This window comes from Peromyscus maniculatus, chromosome 2, assembly GCF_049852395.1.
Source record: "Peromyscus maniculatus bairdii isolate BWxNUB_F1_BW_parent chromosome 2, HU_Pman_BW_mat_3.1, whole genome shotgun sequence".
NCBI lineage: Eukaryota > Metazoa > Chordata > Mammalia > Rodentia > Cricetidae > Peromyscus > Peromyscus maniculatus.
In genome coordinates, this window is record NC_134853.1 from 57,543,170 (window position 1) to 57,561,213 (window position 18,044).

General features: G+C 50.3%; 1 protein-coding gene across 1 annotated transcript in view; it reads left to right on the top strand.

Annotated features, from left to right (window-relative positions):
• The first annotated feature begins 8,234 nt into the window (after positions 1 to 8,234).
• The window catches only part of Bach2 (BACH transcriptional regulator 2), a 347,663-nt gene continuing 337,853 nt past the window's right edge, over positions 8,235 to 18,044 (top strand). The window contains exon 1 of the mRNA XM_015994181.3: positions 8,235 to 8,698. The gene's annotated coding sequence lies outside the window, so the exon portion shown is untranslated. The remainder of the gene's footprint in view (positions 8,699 to 18,044) is intronic.

Consider the following 18,044-nt stretch of genomic DNA (forward strand, 5'->3'; position numbering starts at 1 on the left):
CTAAACAATTAATTAAAAATAAAATGAAATAAAATGTTCAGGAAATAATAACGACAATGGGTATATGTATTAAAAAGGGACGGCAGGCTGGAGACAAGGCTCAGAGCACACACTGGGCCTCTCAGAGGCCCCTGTTGGTTCCCAGCACCCATGTCTGGTGGTTCACAGTCACCTGTAACTCCAGCCCTAGGGGATCTGACTCCCTCCCTGGCTGCCAGAGGCACTGCACTGATATGCACATTCACCCCCATACATGATTAGAAATAACAAAAATAAATATTAAAATAGATAGAAAATGTGTTAACATGTTAGCAATTAGAATCTCTGGCTTTAAGGGCATATGGTAGCTGTATGTATCACTCTTGCAGCTTTTCTGAAGAGCTTTTCACATGATTTCAGGCTGTGTGTGTACGTAGATATGTGTATATGTGTCTGAAGACACATGTGTGTGCACATGTGTGTGAGCATGTGTGCATGCATTCACATGTGTATGAACATGTCTGTGTAAGACAAGGTTTATCAATGCAGTCTTTACAATTCTGTTATGGAGATGAATTCACAGTCCAAGCAGTAGGTAACAGATAAGGATAGACACAAAAAGAAACATACTATCTGTCACTGAACTTCAAAAAAGACAGGTTTGAAATATATATATATATGTATATATATGTATATATGTATGTATATATTATTTTTACTATATTTTTATTATATATATTTTTATATCATCTTCTCTAAGGTTAGGAAGCTGGCCATTGAACTTGGGTTCCTTCTCTGGACCACAGCCCAGAACTAATCCTGAGAGTCATAGATCAACCCACGTTTCACAACACCAGCCTTTTCAGATTTAGAAAATTAAGGATGGAGAAAACCTGTCAACAGGAGCCTGATGTTGAAAAGACCTGGGAAAGCTAGAGACCCCAAGGCACTAAAGTGAAGGAGGGGTACTGTATAGCCAACGTGCTTCAACCAAGACCACCAAAAGCCTATTTCTGGTCAAGCCACAGGCCCTGGGTCTCTCTTATACATGAAACTTGAAGCCAAAAATGGCACTCCTTTGGGGAATGGGAGCAGATGGACCTACCTTGAGGTGTTGGAAGGGTGGACCTGCCCTGAGGTGTGGGGAGGGTGGACCTGCCCTGAGGTGTGGGGAGGGTGGACCTGCCCTGAGGTGTGGGAGCAGATGGACCTACCTTGAGGTGTTGGAAGGGTGGACCTGCCCTGAGGTGTGGGAGCAGGTGGACTTGCCCTGAGGTGTGGGAGCAGGTGGACTTGCCCTGAGGTGTGGGAGCAGGTGGACTTGCCCTGAGGTGTGGGAAGGGTGAACCTACCCTAAGGTGTGGGAGCAGGTGAACCTACCCTGAGGTGTGGGAAGGGTGGACCTGCCCTGAGGTGTGGGAAGGGTGAACCTGCCCTGAGGTGTGGGGAGGGTGGACCTGCCCTGAGGTGTGGGGAGGGTGAACCTACCCTGAGGTGTGGGAAGGGTGAACCTACCCTGAGAACATCTTAGGAAAATCCATAAACAAGTAAGGTCCAACCCTCATTCTCTGAGTGTGCACACACACCTATAACCCAGGCCCTGGAGAATTAGAGGCAGGAGGATCGCTCTCTTGATCCTGGACTCCATGCTGACACCCTGCTTCTTCTATCCACACTGGGCTGAAAGCTCCAGGTGGCCATATGCCAGCTGTGCTGGCCAGCACGTGGCTGTTAGCACGGTTAGGGTTGGATGCCCTTGTATAATTATATCACATAAACAATTCTTAAAAATAGATTAGAAACTGTAAGTATGGTCTCACCAATTCTTTGGGGAAATCACTATAGAGCTGGTGAAGTCAACTTTCTGTATCCTGTAAGAAGTCCTAAGTAGGGTTAGGAAAACAGTTCAAGTTCAAGTGTATTTTTATTAGAGAAAATCATTATGGCTTTCTCTTCACAGACTTGAAAAATTGTCAGATACTTCTGTCTATGGTCAAACCCTTACATCTTTCTTTAAAGCAACAATGCAATGAGCCTTAAAACAAGTGGGTTGGTGAAAATCCACTTGTCTTTGATAGGTGGGCAGCTTGAAGAGATGGACACTCAGCTAACTTATTAATGGGAAAAATCCAGGGATCCCAAACAGCAGAGGACAACGGAATTGTCACAGCTCTCAAGATGGAACAAAACTTGTGTTCCTCTTCATTTGAACTCAGCACCCCCTTTCCTGTTTTGCAGGGAGAAAGCAAAGGCCATCTCTCTCCCTCCCTCTGACATGGCATCCCCCATTTTTTGGTTTTCCCTGAAATCCAGGCAGTTTTCAAGTCCCACTTTGGACAGTGGCGAGTGGAGAACTCTGCTGCACACTACACACTATGTTCAGTGTTCACGCTCTTCCATCTTTCCTGCTACCCTGGACCACTTCCTGATACAGGGTTCTCAACCTGCTCCCTACATCCTCCTCCACCCACCATGGCGGGCGCTGCTGTTCCCAGCTCTATCCTTTCACTGCCTGCTGCTCAGAAGCCCCCTCTGTGCCAGTCTTCAGCTCTCCCGGCCCTTCTCCCTCGCAGTACCCCACCGCCCCCTCTTCCCCAGCTCAGAAGCCTCCCTCAGCTCTCCTGGCCCCTTCTCCCACCCAGTACCCCACTCACTGACTTCTTACCAAGCAGCTCCTCCCGCTGGAACTTCTTTTGTCAAGAATGTTCTTCCCAGATCCCACATTGCAGCATCCTTCTCCTGGCCTCCCTCAGCTCCGCAGTCCTACCTTCCTGCTTGCTCTCTGTCCCCATCAGTCTCGTGAACTTCTGGGCCTTTATGCCCGTCCCCCCGTGTTCCGCTGTTCCTTGGAGTTCCAGATTTGAATTATTCTTAGTAGGTTTTCTTTATGTGTGTGATGTAGGTGTGTGAGTCCAGACATGCCTTAGTGTGTGTAGGTCGGAGGACAACGGTCAGGAGTTGGGTCTCTGCTACTTTGTTAAGGCTGTTTCTGCCATGCTTTTTACTCCAGAATAGCTGGTTCTGGAACTCCTGTCTCTACCTCCCATCTCATTTCAGGAGAGCTGGGATTACAGATGTGTGCCACCACATCTACCTTTTTTAAAATGTGGGTTCTCTGGGTCAAGTTCACATCATCAGGCTTGTGTAGCAATTGCTTTCACACACTGAGTCAACTCACCAGCCACTTTTGATCCTCATCCTGTCGACTCCGCTCTCTGATTAATTGCCTTTACCCTCCTCCTCCATCCTGACTGAGAGTCTCCTAGTTAAGCTAGGCTAGAAGACTCCTGGTTTTCCTTCCTCTCTCTCACCTTCCATATACAAGTGATCTCTAAACAACCCTCTCCCAACCACCTGCCCTGGTCCCTTACCCTGATAACTACTTTAGGCTCTGGGGTTCCATCTACCATCCCCAGCTTCTTCCAGCTTCTTGCCATTATGAACACTTCATGGGAAAAACATAACGAGAATTTTCATACTACGGATAAAAGTAAGTCTTCCACCATCTGGTCCATGTCTACCTTTCCAGTTCTGTATTCTGATATGGACGTGACTTCTAATGATCTCGACTCAGTACTCTAATCCTAACAGGAACAGCCTTCTGATGTCCTTGACAACATCTCCTCATCCTTTAAGACCCAGCTCTGTTATCACCACCCCCAGCTAGCCACCCGCAAACTCTGCAAAGCAGAATCAGTCAGCAGATGCCCTTTTTCCTATGCAGACCTTAGCATACTGTGCCGCTCATCTCTCTACCTTCCTCCTGGTTCATGAGACATGTATGGTTCAGAAGAGGCAACCAGCCAAATCTCACAATAACAGGAGGTCAAATTTGTTTCTGACCCTAGTTACACCAGAAACCAGAGTGCTCTCTAATTTGGAGTGCGCTCATTATTGTTCATGATGTAGAAGAAATGGACCGGGGAGAAATCAGTCTCCTAGGCAGCAACATGTCCATAAAGACCCCGTCAAAAGACCCTGAGCCCCACCATCTTGCTGCATCGCTCGGCACTGACTCTCTTTCCCTCAACTCTTACAGCCTCCCTCCCTCCCTCCACTGTCTCCTGACAAAGCCCTCTTCACAGGCTCTGTGGAAACAGATCCGCTCAGACAGGGCTCACCAGACTTTTCAGGACCACATTCAAGGCTCCTTCCTAGCCAATTGGACTGCATTCCCGCCTTGCCAGGGATGTCCTGTCCTTACATTTATGCGAGGTCCCCTCTAGTTCAAGAGTTTCACCCCAGAAGTTATCCGTTCTGCCTTGAGAGCCACAGCTTTCCTCAAGGGTTTATTGACCCACAGTAAGCTCTGAATTCTCCCTAGCTGTCCCCAAGTTTTCCAATCTCCTCTCACAACCCAGCTCATTTTAAGGCTCTTCTACACATTTCCACCCAGGCCAGGCTTCATCTCTACCACCTGTCCCTCCGTCAGAGACACCAAGGACTCCACATCAACACGTATCCCTACACCCCATCAGCAGCGTTGGCTCAGCTGACCAAGCCCTGCTCCTCTTCACAATTCGCTCTTTCCCTTGGCGTCTAGGATGATGTGCTCCTCTCTCGCCCTCCCCTCCGGCTGCTGCTGCTCAGTCTCATTGGTTGCATCTTCCTCATTGTCTTCACCTTCCCAACCTCTGACCTCTAAATGTTGGATTGCTCCAGATCCTGATCCACATGTCGTCGTCCCCCCGACCCCCACAGGACCTCTCTCCTCAATTTGAATGCCTCCATCTTATTACTTGCTCAACTTTCTACTCAGCTGTCTGGTAGGTACCCCAAACCCACTGCTCTGGCTTCCCCCCTGTACCCACTCTTCCTGCAGCCTAACCTCACTAAATAGAATCTCCATTCGACTGAGCTGCTCAGGCCCAAATCCAGAATGTCCTGAATTCTTTTCTTTCCCATTCTGCAATGGGATCATCAGTAAATCCTGCCTGACTCCTTTGTAAATATATCTAGATCCCAGCTGGGGCCATTATCCCAGCCCCCTGGCTGCCCCCTGCCCCCCATCCCAACAGCCTCCTACCTGCTCTTTCCACTTCCATTCCTGACTTCCCTCTGCCTAGCCCACAGAATGACCCTTTGGAGTTGAGGCCAGGTCATGTTTGTTCTCTGTAGAAGCTCTTTTAAAGGTCTTTCCATTTGCTTCAGTATGCCAGGATCCATATTCTGTCCTTGCCAGGAGGTCGGGCAGGAACTTCCCCCAAAGAGTGTTTGCTCCAAGGAGAATGAGATCAGAAAATAGGAGACCAAAGTCTGAGCTCTGAGACTTTGCCTCCTGTGAAAGCCTGCTGGTGCCCCCCCTGGCTATGGTACCCGTTACTCTTCTTTCTGTTCTCAGGCCTTGTGGCCTCTTGGATGTTTTATTCTGTGGAAGGATGCTAAGTCTACCATACCCAAAGACCTTTGCGTCACCCGAGACAGCTGTAGGGATCATCCTCTTGCTGCATCCCCATCTCATCTTGAAAGTTCCTTCATTTAGGAGACTTATCTGACCCAGTCATCGAAACTAAGAGTAGCACCAACCCCATCACCCTGTGTTTGCGTCACCCCCAGCCACTGTAACGCACGACCTGACTGCTCAGCCTGGAGTTCGGATCTCTGTCCCCATCCCAGTCTCATCAGGAAGCTTGGGTCCACGTAACAGGTGGTTCAGCCACTGCTGAACAAATCACACTCTCACCTCCTCCAAGGCCACCATTCTCCCAAGTGTCGCCTGTGCATCGCTGTGGTGGGGTTTTACAGCTTGGATGAGCTTCCTAACGCCTGGTTTTGAAGACTAAGCGATGGCCATAATTCCGAGGAGCCTCTCAGTGGGAATCCCTTCTCAGCAGAGTTCCCTTAGGTAACTTGGCTCCTTCTGCATTTGGAGTTGGTGCTCCTGCTCTGAGCCTTCCTCTTTCTGTGTTGACACTGCCCTGCTGTGCCTCATTCAAGGTATCACACATTTGAAATTCTGCCCCCTGTTTTGCCTTAAGGAAAAATCACTGTCGTCTTAACACCATCAAGCCCTACATCGTGCCTTTCTTTCCTCAGACCTTTGCGTGGTGCATGTCTTAACTTATTCCTTTCTAATCCATATCATGCTTAGAAAAAGTTCATTTTCAGGGTCAAACACACAGGCAATTGTGGTGGGAGAAGAAAAGATTATCTGAAATGGTTGAATGTTCCAGGCATGGGAAATAAATTGACCTCTACTCAGGTTACTGGCAGAAATACACAGGGAGAAAATCTTGCATCTGTTTCCCATTGTACATGCCTAAAGGGCACAACCCAGAGATTGGCCCACAAGCAGGATGAAGGTGCTGAGGCCGCCAACAGTCTGGCCTCCGGGGCAGCGCTGGGGGAAGTCCACCCAATGCGTACTTGCCATTACTATTTCATGCCTATTTCGGATTATAGATTCTGGAGTTTAATCCAAAGAATTTACTTCTAACTACTGAAAATAAAAATAGAACAACTAACTCCCTATTAGTCTTCTTCAAGGTCCCCAAACACAAAGATTTTGTCTTTTTCACAGACATAGGAGATAAGATTTTGGAACTGGATAGAACCTTGAAGACAAGACACCCTCTGCAAATGAGTTGCTACCAAAACCTCTCACGGTTTTAAAATTTTGTTGGCTGTCTTTGGGCAGGTAGACTAAAGAAGAGCACCCATTATCCATTGTTGTAACTCTCTGAAACCAGAAAGGAGGGGGTACAGTCCGTTTACAGCAGTAACCCCCTGCTCACCTTCCTTACACTGATGTCCAGGCACTACACAGCCTAACAGACACGGCCTGCTTGATAAGAAATGCCTTTAAACGTTCTCATTGGGAAGGTTCTCCAGCCTGGCTCGTGTAAGGAAACACTTATTGATGCTATTAAAATACGCAAAGCTTTTACCCAGTCCATGTTTGAAAGAATGAGGATCACCAGCCGAACCACTCACGGCTGTAAGAAACCACGGTCCGCTGGAGGCCAGGATCAGTGCTCTGGCCTTGCCAGCAGGTCGGGCAGGAACTTCCCATGCAGAGCATTTGTTTCAAGGAGACCAGATGAGAAACGAAGAAACCAAAGGCTCTGAGACTGTGTCTCGTCTGAAAGACAGGTTAGCAGAGAAAGTAGAGTTGGGGTTCCCATGAAGAGGGGCACGGAAGTTAGAAAAGTAGCTTGGCATCCTCCTCCTGCATGGGGCCCTGGCCTAGCTTCACACAGACATCCGGAATGGAGTCTTCCAAAAACCGAGCCCTCAGTGAGGGCATCACAAGACTCCCAGGGTAAAGCTTCCCAGGGCGAAGCTTCCTGGTTTCCTCAGCATATGCCAGTGCCCATTTTATGGGGGGGGGCGGGGAGGGGAGGATTTATGATCCTTCTCTCAGTAGAGCCAGCCAAAGTTTTATAATCTTCATTAAAAAACCAGCACCACGTGTAATAATACGAAACACTGCCCTACACAGGGGGGCAAGTTATAGGTGCTTAGGGAAACATGGCGGCTTCCTGGCCTTGGCAAGAGGTAAAGTTGCAGGCACCAGCACAACCTTATTTTACTGCAAACGTACGTTCAGCCTAAGTCCTAATTACTGTCTTTAAAATTTCAACCACCACCTTCTGACATTAAACCCAGGATGGCTTAATGGGCAGCAGCACCCCGACAGCCTTCAGAGGGACAAGGGACAGCGGATGCGACCCAGTGGGAGTTAAGGCTAAGGATGGAAAAAGGGCTTCTTCTTTAGACTAGGTAGTAGTGCATGGGGGTTGGAGGCCTCCTTGGTGGAGTAGACCTTTAAAGGACCCTCTTGGGTAGGGAGCCGCTCTGTCAAGGCCCACTTCCCACAAAAGGGGGCCGGCTCCGCTTTCCAGGGGTCCTTAGCTCATCTTGGCCTGCTCCTTCAGGAAAGCTGTGTAGTCAGCCCCCGGAATGTCAGGTTCCAAGTCTGCGTCTCCCTTTGATGAAGTGCCCACGGCTCTGGCGACCTCCCCACGTGCCACACTGGCCTTCGTCGCTCTCGTAACCCCACGAGCCCCACAACCCCTGACTCTCAATGCCGGGGCAAGTCTAGGCGGAGCAAGGCAGTCTTCCGGGTGGGGACGACAGGGTTTCTCAGGGCCGCGCGGCCAGCACAAAGCCGGGAGACCGGCGTCCGCGGCGGCGGCGGCGACAGGCGCGCCCCCCTCCCCGAGCCAGCCGGCGAAGCGCGCGCCCGCCCGGGCCCGAGCCCCGGGAGCGCCATTCGCGGAGCGGCTTACGCCAGTCACCCGGCGTACGGCGCCCCAGCGGCCGGGGAGGTGCGCTGCCCCGCTCCCGTAAAGTTATTGTGAATGGGGAGCGGGTGACGTCAGCGCCGAATGTCAACAATGTAGCGATTGAGAGTGTGGGCGTTCCGGGAGAGCGCGAGCCGCGCGGCGCAGCCAGCAGCCCCGCCGCCGCCGCCTCAGCAGCAGCCCCGCGGCCGCGCACCGGGCTGCGGTCGCCCCCCTGCGCCCCGCTTCGCCCGCCGCCCCTCCCTCGCGGCCCGCCTCCCCCCCTCCCCCGTCGCCCCCGCCGCGCGCGTCGCTCCCCTCCCCCTCCCCGGACTCGGGGGGCTGCGAGCGAGCGAGCTGCCATGTGATGCGCATCCCCTCCGCCTGCTCTCGGTGACCCCAGGACCGCCCACCACGCCGGCGGCCGGGAGGGGGCTGCGGGCTGGGAAGACCGCGGGCAAGACCGGCGCAGGAGGACGAAAGTTCCCGGGAAGGTGAGTGCCCGACCGGGCCGCGGGCCACGGCGACGCAGCGGGGCAAGTTTGCGCGGGGAGCGGGCGCGCGGGGCAGCGGGCGGCGTGGGGCCGCGGCGGGCAGCGAGTCCGGAGGGCGTACGGCCGCTCCCCGCCCACGGCCGCCTTATGGCATTTTCTAGGAACGGGAAGGGGGTGGGAGCCGAGCGGAGGACGCGGCGGCGGGGCGCGCTCTCCCGCCTGCCTGTTTACGGCGGCGGGCGAGGCGGCATTGTATTTTGCTCGCGTCGCCGGGTGTTTTGGAACAGCAGGGGGAGGAGGAGCCCAGGGTAATAAGTCAGTCGTGGGGCGGGAGGGCGGGTGGGGGAGAGGAGCGCAGCCCGAGCCGCAGCAGCTGTCAGACCCACGGCCCTGCCTCCGGCCCCAGCCCGCGCTGGGGCCAGCCCGGGTGGCCGGGTCCCTGCCCACCGCACCCGCGCGCAGCCGTTCCGCGAGGATCGCGGCTCTGCGGCTCAGCGCTCAGCTGTCAGCTGCCGCAGGGTGGCTCGGGCGACCACGCCGGGCGCTAGAACGAGGCAGCCCCGGGTTCTCGGGCGCAGACGTGCCCGGTGGAGCTCATGGCTTCCGAGAGGGACACCTTGCAACCCCCATCTCCCCAAGGTCCAACAACACACATTCACACCTGTACTCCGATCTCCGAACCCCAAGGGCTCCACCTAAGAGACGAGTTTAAGGAAGGGACAACTCGCTGCACCTCCCCACGCCGCTCGAGGCCTTCTGAGGGTCTCGCAGTTCGCTCAGCCACTGGGTGTTCGGGACCCGAGCCGCACGGAGAGGGCGGCGGGCGGCGCTCATGGACTACCCCAGGTGCCCGCGAGAGGGGACTCGACCGATCATCTGGGCGGCTTCGAGCTAGGCGAGGGTTTGCAGGAACTTAGAGGAAACCGGCAGGGTGGCATGTGTCTGAAGGACCGCACACCCGTGGCCCCCGGGGTCTTGGGCACATAGAGTCTCCCCTGCGTGCTCTTGCATACATGAAAGTTTGGTAACTTGGGCGAAGTTCCTGTAATGCTGTGGTACGGGTGGTTTTGTGTGTGACCCAAAAAGGTGCTCCTCGCATTCCGCGGGTCCAGCCACTGCTGTTACTGCCTCCTGGAACAAGAGGGGCTGGGACGTCCCACCTACGAGACCCAGCTGCGACTTGCGGCGGGCTTGTGGGCGGCTAGGCGACGTGTTTCTGGATTTTCACCTTCGCTGTCTAGTGTCACAGTCTCTCTGTTAATTTCATCTGATGAGTGTATTTAACTAAAAAGGGTAATTACTTTAGATAAAAAATCCTTCCCTGCCTAGTGGGAACCTTGGAGGACATGATATCTAATGAATTTTCTTTCTCTTCCTTTCTTTTTCTTTCTTTCCTTCTTTCCTTCTTTCTTTCTTTCTTTCTTTCTTTCTTTCTTTCTTTCTTTCTTTCTTTCTTTCTTTCTTTCTCTCTCTTTCTTTCTCTCTTCCTTTCTTTCTTTTCCTTCTTTCCTTCCTTCCTTTCTTTTTCTTTTTGTCTTTTTTTTGGCCTTTGTCTGTTTAGAGTAAAATTAGAAATGTAACTCTTACGTCCGTTTTCTCGGATCATTAAAATGTAACGTGTAGGAAATTGTCGCGCCGGTAAAGCTCAGGTTGACTGGAAAAGCTAAGCTTGAACCGCTGTTACCACCCCTCCAGTAGATATGGCTATTTCCGCAAGGCAGCGGGCGGCTTGCTTAAAATGTGAGGTCATCCCATCCCGGGCCTCCAACCGCTCACCAGTGGACTGCCCTTTTCCTTCTCACAGGTAATAGACGGAGTGGGGGGAGAAAGACATCTTGTTAGAATTAGTCTTGCTAAGTCACAGTGCTGCAGCCAAAATGCTCCAGTGAAAGGTCTGTCCGCGTCCCTATTGTAATTCAGTTTTCCAGGCGCTTATATTCATCACAAAACTTTGAATGGCTTCTAGTGTTCTGGTCTTTAAAGCTATTGATTACACTCTTTGGCTCTACCTGCCATTTCTGAAACCCAGAGTCCTTCACATGAAGGCAGGCAGGTGCCAGGAATGGGATATGCAACCACAAAAATGAAGTGGTTTGGTTAATATTTACATTTTGAATCTTAGTGGGCTTCAGGTCTGCGGTGTGGCACTCTGAATGTTTGAGTAAATTCTCCTGAAATCTGTTCCTTCTGCAAGTGGGCTGAAATGTCAGTTCACGGAGATCTGTTTCCTTAGGCATGTGGAAGTCCTCGCTAGATTAGAAGCTCTCCTGTTACGTTCCTAGTGCTTTGTGTGTTGCATGGATCAGGAGTGAGGCAGAAAGGGTTGGGGGCATAAAAGAGCCCCTAATTTTCTCTCACTGCCGGAGGATGGCCTGTCTTCTCCTTCTGTTGAATTATGCCCTTTGACTCAGAATCTTCAGGCAATTCCCTTCCAGTCACTCACCTCTGGCTGCTGTGTGAGGGGCTTAATTATTTGCAAACTGCCTTGAAATCCCAGGATGAAAGGCACTGAATAAGTGCAAAGTATTGTTATTCAGATATGGAATTTAATGATCCATTACAGTTCATCAGGAAAATGCACTTTGCCGTGATGGGAGGAAATGTTTCCACCTGATAGAGGGTAATAATAAGTGCTTAAAAGTAGGTTCAGATTACAGATGAGACAATTAACTGCAGCCATGTGCTCTTCAATTTGTTGCAATTCATTTTGTGATCAAAGTGAGTTACAGAGAGCCAGATGGTCAGGTTCATGTTCAAATCTCTCTCAAGCCAGCCCTGCACTTCTGTGCCCACTGTCAGCACAGCCGAAGGGACTTAGCCGTTCATTAGTGATTGGGAGCTGTTCCTCAGAATTTGTAATCCAGGCTCCTGTGAGAAAGGCCCAGGCCAATCAGTTTTGTTGGGAGCCCGTTAGTTTTACTTGGATTAGCTCTTGCTTAGTGCCTCTGGTATGGATCCGGTCTTAACAAGGAGGAAAGAGACCCTTGGTCTCTCAAGCTTTGCTATTCAACTACAGTGCTCTGGATTTTAAACCCCAGATTTCAGGGGAGTAGTATCTGGTTTGCTTCAAATGCTGGCCTGACTGTTGAATGAATGAGGCAGTGCTTAGGTGAAGTAACACCTTGCAGTTCCCCTGGGGAGTGTGTGTGGGGGGGGGGGGGGCGGTAATGGAAGTAGGCTAGTGAGGGTCGGGTGAGGAGCAGGAGCAGCCTCAGAGGCGAGGACCAGGGTGTCTGCATACTGCTCTGCCCTCTTCCGCTCAGAAGGATCTCACACCTGCTTTAAAATTATGTCTTGTCTTCTCAGAATCTTAAATCATAAACAAAGGGGCCCCATCCCCTTTTCCACTGCATCCCTCAGATTGTGTATCTGTTCCTGGTGAGGAGAGACCTTAGCCTAGGAGTGTGGGGCAGCTCCTTCCTTCCCAGCCCTTGTCTGCTGTTGCCAGGCAGAATGAGAGGGAATGCTGGCTCTGAGCTGCCAGGTCCCTTGCCTGCTCCAGATCATTGTGTGGAATCCTCTGTCCTAAAGTGTTAATGAGGATGTCGGTAAAAACTTGGGCTAGGTCAGAGAGATGGCCCGGTAGGACGCCAAGTTTGGCAACTGAAAGCTTGAGTTTGGAGAAAACCAATTTCTGAAAGTTGTTCTCTCTCTCTCTCTCTCTCTCTCTCTCTCTCTCTCTCTCTCTCTCTCTCTCTCTCTCTCTCTCTCTGTTAAATAAATAAATAGATCATTTTTTAAAAGCTTAGACCAACCTACAGGTGGCCTGTTTTCCACCACTGAGCATCCTAAAACATCTTATTGTTTAATACTTTCAGACTTGTACCTCTTCTCTGAAGTCTGACACGTGGTAGGTAATTTGTTCGTGCGTACCAAATGAGTAGTGTTCCAATGGCCAAGAAAACAGAAAGGCTTGAGGAGAATGGAGGTCTAAATCTCACTGGATCTCATTCAGGGATTGCCACCTTCCTTTTTGAATGGAACATTCAATCTGAAAGCCTGTGTACTTAGTTCTTGGGCCCAGTGTTTCTCTTCAGGTAGGTCACCCACCCATTGTTTGTGACCTGCCCTGCTTCCCTCACTGCTGCTGACCACAGTGCAGTGCCCTGTTGTTTAATGAACGCCTGAAGACTTCCATGTACGTTTGGTATCTGAGAACGCGATGAAAACAGAAGGCCTGATGTCTGATCGTTCATATCATGCCAGATGGACTTCACCTTCACATATCTCACCGACGTCGAGAACAGTCTGTGAGGTAGACCTCGTGCCCGTTCTTTAGAATTGGCGAGTTCACATCCGAACTTGATCTTGAGTGCCCGCTCATGGGCTTCACGGTGCTGAGAGTAGCTGTGACTGCGGCCCGACACAAAGCTGACCATTCACTTAAGACCTTAGGAGCAGTTTTTTAGAACTCCACTGTGTGGTTCTCAGCAGTGAGCAGGGTCCTGTTGGAATGTCAGAAGGTTGATGGGCCTTGCCTGTAGGTGGTTTTCCCATCTGAAATAGAGTCCAGCCCCCGAGTCAGTGGCTAGATTGCACTCTGTGGGGCGGCGGCATAGAGAGAACGCAGCCTCAGTCCTCAGATACGTGGAGCAGGGCACAGGACAAGATGTAAGTGTTGGTCAGCTTGTGCAGCTCAGGCCACAGAGCCTTCTCTGGGCCTCCTCCTGGCTGCTCTACTTCCCGTCTGGTTATTATAGAAACCGTAGTGACATCAGGCCCCGCCATAGACACCCAGAAGTTCAGAAGTCAGGGCTGATGCCAAGCACTGGAATGTCTGGAGTGAGCTTTGGGCAGAGCTGGGGTTGCGTTAGGGAAAGCAGTACCAGCCATGGCACTGAGAGAAAAAATTCTGTCTGAGCAGTGACAGTCCACGACAGTATACTTAATACATATCGGATTTCTATGTTAATATTTACAAATTAGAAACAATGTGAACTAACATTTTGTTCAGTAAGGTTGCTCAAAATATTACTAACTCGTTTTTCTTTTTTCCGTTTGGTTTGGTCTAGGAAATACTTAACAGAAAAAGTTACTTGTCAAGATTTCCCTTTGATTTAAAATTTTTTTTTCCTTTTTTTTGTTCATTCAGATGTCAGTGTCTTTAAAGCTGAAATTTAACCTCCATGCTATTTCCTTAAAGAGGGAAAGAGTCTCAGATTCTTTACCCCACAGCCTTTTCAAGGGCCACTTTATTTTTCTAAAGAATATGTAAATTGACCCACCAGTGGCTCCACTTCAAAAACTCGGGCAAACTTTGTCTTTGTTTTCCTTGAGCTTTTTTTCCCCCCATCAAAATAATGGATGTCCCCCATCAGAAAGCATTTCACGTACTCGTTCACTCTAGTCTCTGGAATTACAGCCAAAATGCCTCTCGGTCTTCCCCAGTGACTTCATAAGCACGCCTTTCCCAGCATATTCCCCCCGGTTCATGTCTCCTTTGTTCCCTAGCCTGATCATGGATTGTCTTTTGGTCTCAGGATGTTCCTCCTGACTTTTTGCTTTCTTGCTGAGGGCTTCAGGACACATTGCCACTACACGGGAGCCATTGCTCCAGCCAGCTCCCCTGTGGCCCTCTGTCAGCTCCCAGCCTCTCCTTTCCCAGGCCGTAGCCCACGTTAGCCCAGCCTCTTCACCTCTCATTATTCTGTCCAGTCCTTCCTGAGCCAGCAGTTAATATAGGTAGACCCGAGTTTGTTTCAGAAGAAGGCTTTGGCATGCGCCAGCCCCGGTCAGTGTGGTCTCACTCCACTGTCTCCTTTTTCTCCTGTCACTTTGGGCAGATATTTCTGCTGGGGACTCTGCAAAGTCCAACCTGTGGACGGTTGGGATCTTCTGTGACTCCAGGAGTAATTCCCATTCCACTAGTAGGAGAACCAAATGAACAAGAGAGCGTGTGTGTGTGTGTGTGTGTGTGTGTGTGTGTGTGTGTGTGTGTGTGTGCTCTAACCTTGCAGCGTCCCAGAAGCCATAGATGATTGGTAGTTTTAATTTCTTCCCCACACTGTACTATTTACGGATGCTGTCCAGTGGGTCATGTGAACAGAAACTACATTCTTTAGCAGCAAATGCCACATGCATTCATCATAGACATATAGTGAGTTGTATCTTAATGTGGCTGGTGATCCAGTCCTGGCCCTGGACCTTAGGAATCACACAATGTAGTTGAAAGGATAGCCCATTTTAATGTGTAAAAGGGAGATATGCCATCCCCTACAGGATATAGAGTGGTGATTTGACCTGACCGGAAGATTAGGGATGCTCTCCACCCCCAGGTAGGAGTTTTAGACAAGACCATTTTAAACCTGGGGGCTTGCTGTTTTCTTCAGTCCTCCTAATCCTATGAATTCACAGCTGTCCTCAGCCCTTTGGAGTATTGCATAATCCATGATAGAACCCCCAGGGCCATTTTGGCAAATGATAGTTCTTGTCTACAGAGTCCAGAATTGATTTATTTACCTCAGTCTTTAGGACTGGATAAAAACAGAATTGCTAATTGCCCAAAGTACACTTCCGTTCATACTTTAAGCATTTTAACAGTTTGACAATATTTGAACGATCAGAAGCTACATGGACATTTCCTTCAGTCAGATGTCCAGTGCCACCAGACCTGTGCAGAAATGATTAGTGAAAATGTGAGTCTAGTCTCCAATAAGAAGCCTTGACCGCTCTAGTGCAGTGGAGAAATGAGGGGGCTGCAGGGTGATGGGATTTGCATCCAAGGATGATTTTAGACCTTTCTTGGAAGCTCAACTTAATAGGAGTATTAAGTACCCATTTTAAAAAGTGAGCTATAATACGTGCTAAAACTCCTCTGAGTTTTCCTTGTATAGACGTTGCCTGCGTTAACTCAGTCGACCCAGAGCGGAGTCATAGATGGTTCCAGGCTCCTGAGTGGGAAAGCAGGGCTTGGACACCAGAGACCTGATACAAGGGCCACCATGCTATGTGCCCACCTTTCTTTTTCATCTGCTCTGGGACCTCCAGAGCTGATCTCAGGAGTGGACATTTAGGCAACTCACTCTAAAATATTGGCTGCTTTCTTGACACTTATCCGAAAGATAAACTTGGAAACCCATTTCTCGTGGAACCTGAGTTGAGTGTCTTATCTCCCGTCACTCTCAAGACTCACTTTCTAATGGTTGTGTTCCGTGGATCTTAGTAAACAGTCAGTGATCAGAAAGTAAAAGTGGTAGCATGGGGAAGCAAGAGATAAAGGTGTAGAACATGAATCCTGTTTCTCCATCCCCAGGTTTAGCTCTGTTCCTCACACTCCCATCCTCTTGATAGGTGAAGAATTCTCCACTTAAGTTTTTTGGTGGGGGAAGGAAAAGAAAAAATTAATCTCGGGAACATTCTACCCTGGAGGAAGAATTGTACTCACAACCAATTCCATTAGCGTCCCTAATTGGGATTGTAAGCTAGCAGTGACAGAGAAAGGAGTAACCTTTGCCCCCATTCTAGGCAGTTTCAGGAAGAGATTATCTTGCCAGATTAGCATGTCGCAACTTTCAACTGGAGATCTGAATGGGTTTGAAGGACTCTGCTTGGCAAGTGTCCAAGTTACCTGGGGTTTGCAAGGGTCATCACTCAGAATGCTTACTCAGCGCCACTGTGCCTGGGCTGGACACCAAATTGACGTTTGCGCCAAGAGGCATGCTTGGGGCGGCTTGAACACTAAGTGCACGGATAAGGCTCTGTTTGGGAAATGATGAAGTGTATGAATGTATGGTGCTCATTTCTTTTAGCATTCAAAATTTGGAGACAGCTAAATGCAGAGATGCTTAGTGTGTCAGTGTTGGAGGTTTTAAGTGATTAAAAAAATCAGGCAGATGAGTGCATAAAGATTCCTATGCAAACAATGATGAGCTCAAATTAAAGCTGCTGATTTAGTGTGAGAATTACTCGCATTGATTTGTAGAATATCTATATGGGTTCAAGATTCCATATTATGCAAATGAATAAACCCCAAAGAGTCAAACTGGAAAAAAAAAGAAATTATCTGTGAAAGATATTATTACCATTCAGTGAGAGGAAAATGTAGACACATTTCAAATTAACCCTTACTTCCCACATATCCTCTGGGATGACAGTCTTTGTCAGAATTGTCAGGGAGCTACGCAGGCTTGCCATGCTCTTGCAGCTGGCTCCATGTCACACTGACCTTTTGGCCTTCTGACCTCAAGCCAATATCAGGAAAGGATTATATAAATAGAGTTTTATGAGGGAATCTGTAACTGAGCATGCCTAGTGCATTGCTTTCCTGAGATGTCAGCATTTGAACTGGAGACGGACAGAGAAGCAGACACCTGGGGTAGGAGCCCTGCAGTGTCCCACGGTGGTGACCTGAGGTGCAGTGTCCCACGGTGGTGACCTGGGGTGCAGTGTCCCAGGGTGGTGACCTGAGGTGCAGTGTCCCACGGTGGTGACCTGGGGTGCAGTGTCCCACGGTGGTGACCTGGGGTGCAGTGTCCCACGGTGGTGACCTGAGGTGCAGTGTCCCACGGTGGTGACCTGGGGTGCAGTGTCCCACAGTGGTGACCTGGGGTGCAGTGTCCCAGGGTGGTGACCTGGGGTGCAGTGTCCCACGGTGGTGACCTGGGGTGCAGTGTCCCACAGTGGTGAACTGGGGTGCAGTGTCCCACAGTGGTGAACTGGGGTGCAGTGTCCCACAGTGGTGAACTGGGGTGCAGTGTCCCAGGGTGGTGACCTGGGGTGCAGTGTCCCACAGTGGTGACCTGGGGTACAGTGTCCCACAGTGGTGAACTGGGGTGTAGTGTCCCACAGTGGTGACCTGGGGTACAGTGTCCCACAGTGGTGAACTGGGGTGTAGTGTCCCACAGTGGTGACCTGGGGTGCAGTGTCCCACGGTGGTGAACTGGGGTGTAGTGTCCCACGGTGGTGACCTGGGGTACAGTGTCCCACGGTGGTGAACTGGGGTGCTGTGTCCCACGGTGGTGACCTGGGGCGCAGTGTCCCACAGTGGTGAACTGGGGTGCTGTGTCCAACAGTGATGGCCTGGGGGTGCAGTGTCCCATGGTGGTGACCTGGGGTGCAGTGTCCCAGGGTGGTGACCTGGGGTAGGAGCCTTGCAGTGTCCCACGGTGGTGACCTGGTGATGGAGTTACCACAATGACAGGAGAGACAAGCAGGTTAGAAGACAGAAACCTCAGTAAAATGAAAATGTAAAGCACAGATGGGTTTTCATGACACATTTATGTGTGAGCTTCACCTGAGAGACTAGATTGGAACATTTCAACCTGTCACAGGTGTGTCGTGACATTTAAACTGTTCTTCGGGGGAAACAACATGGTCAAGGTTTTTGGATTTTTGTCAGTTAGTGGCA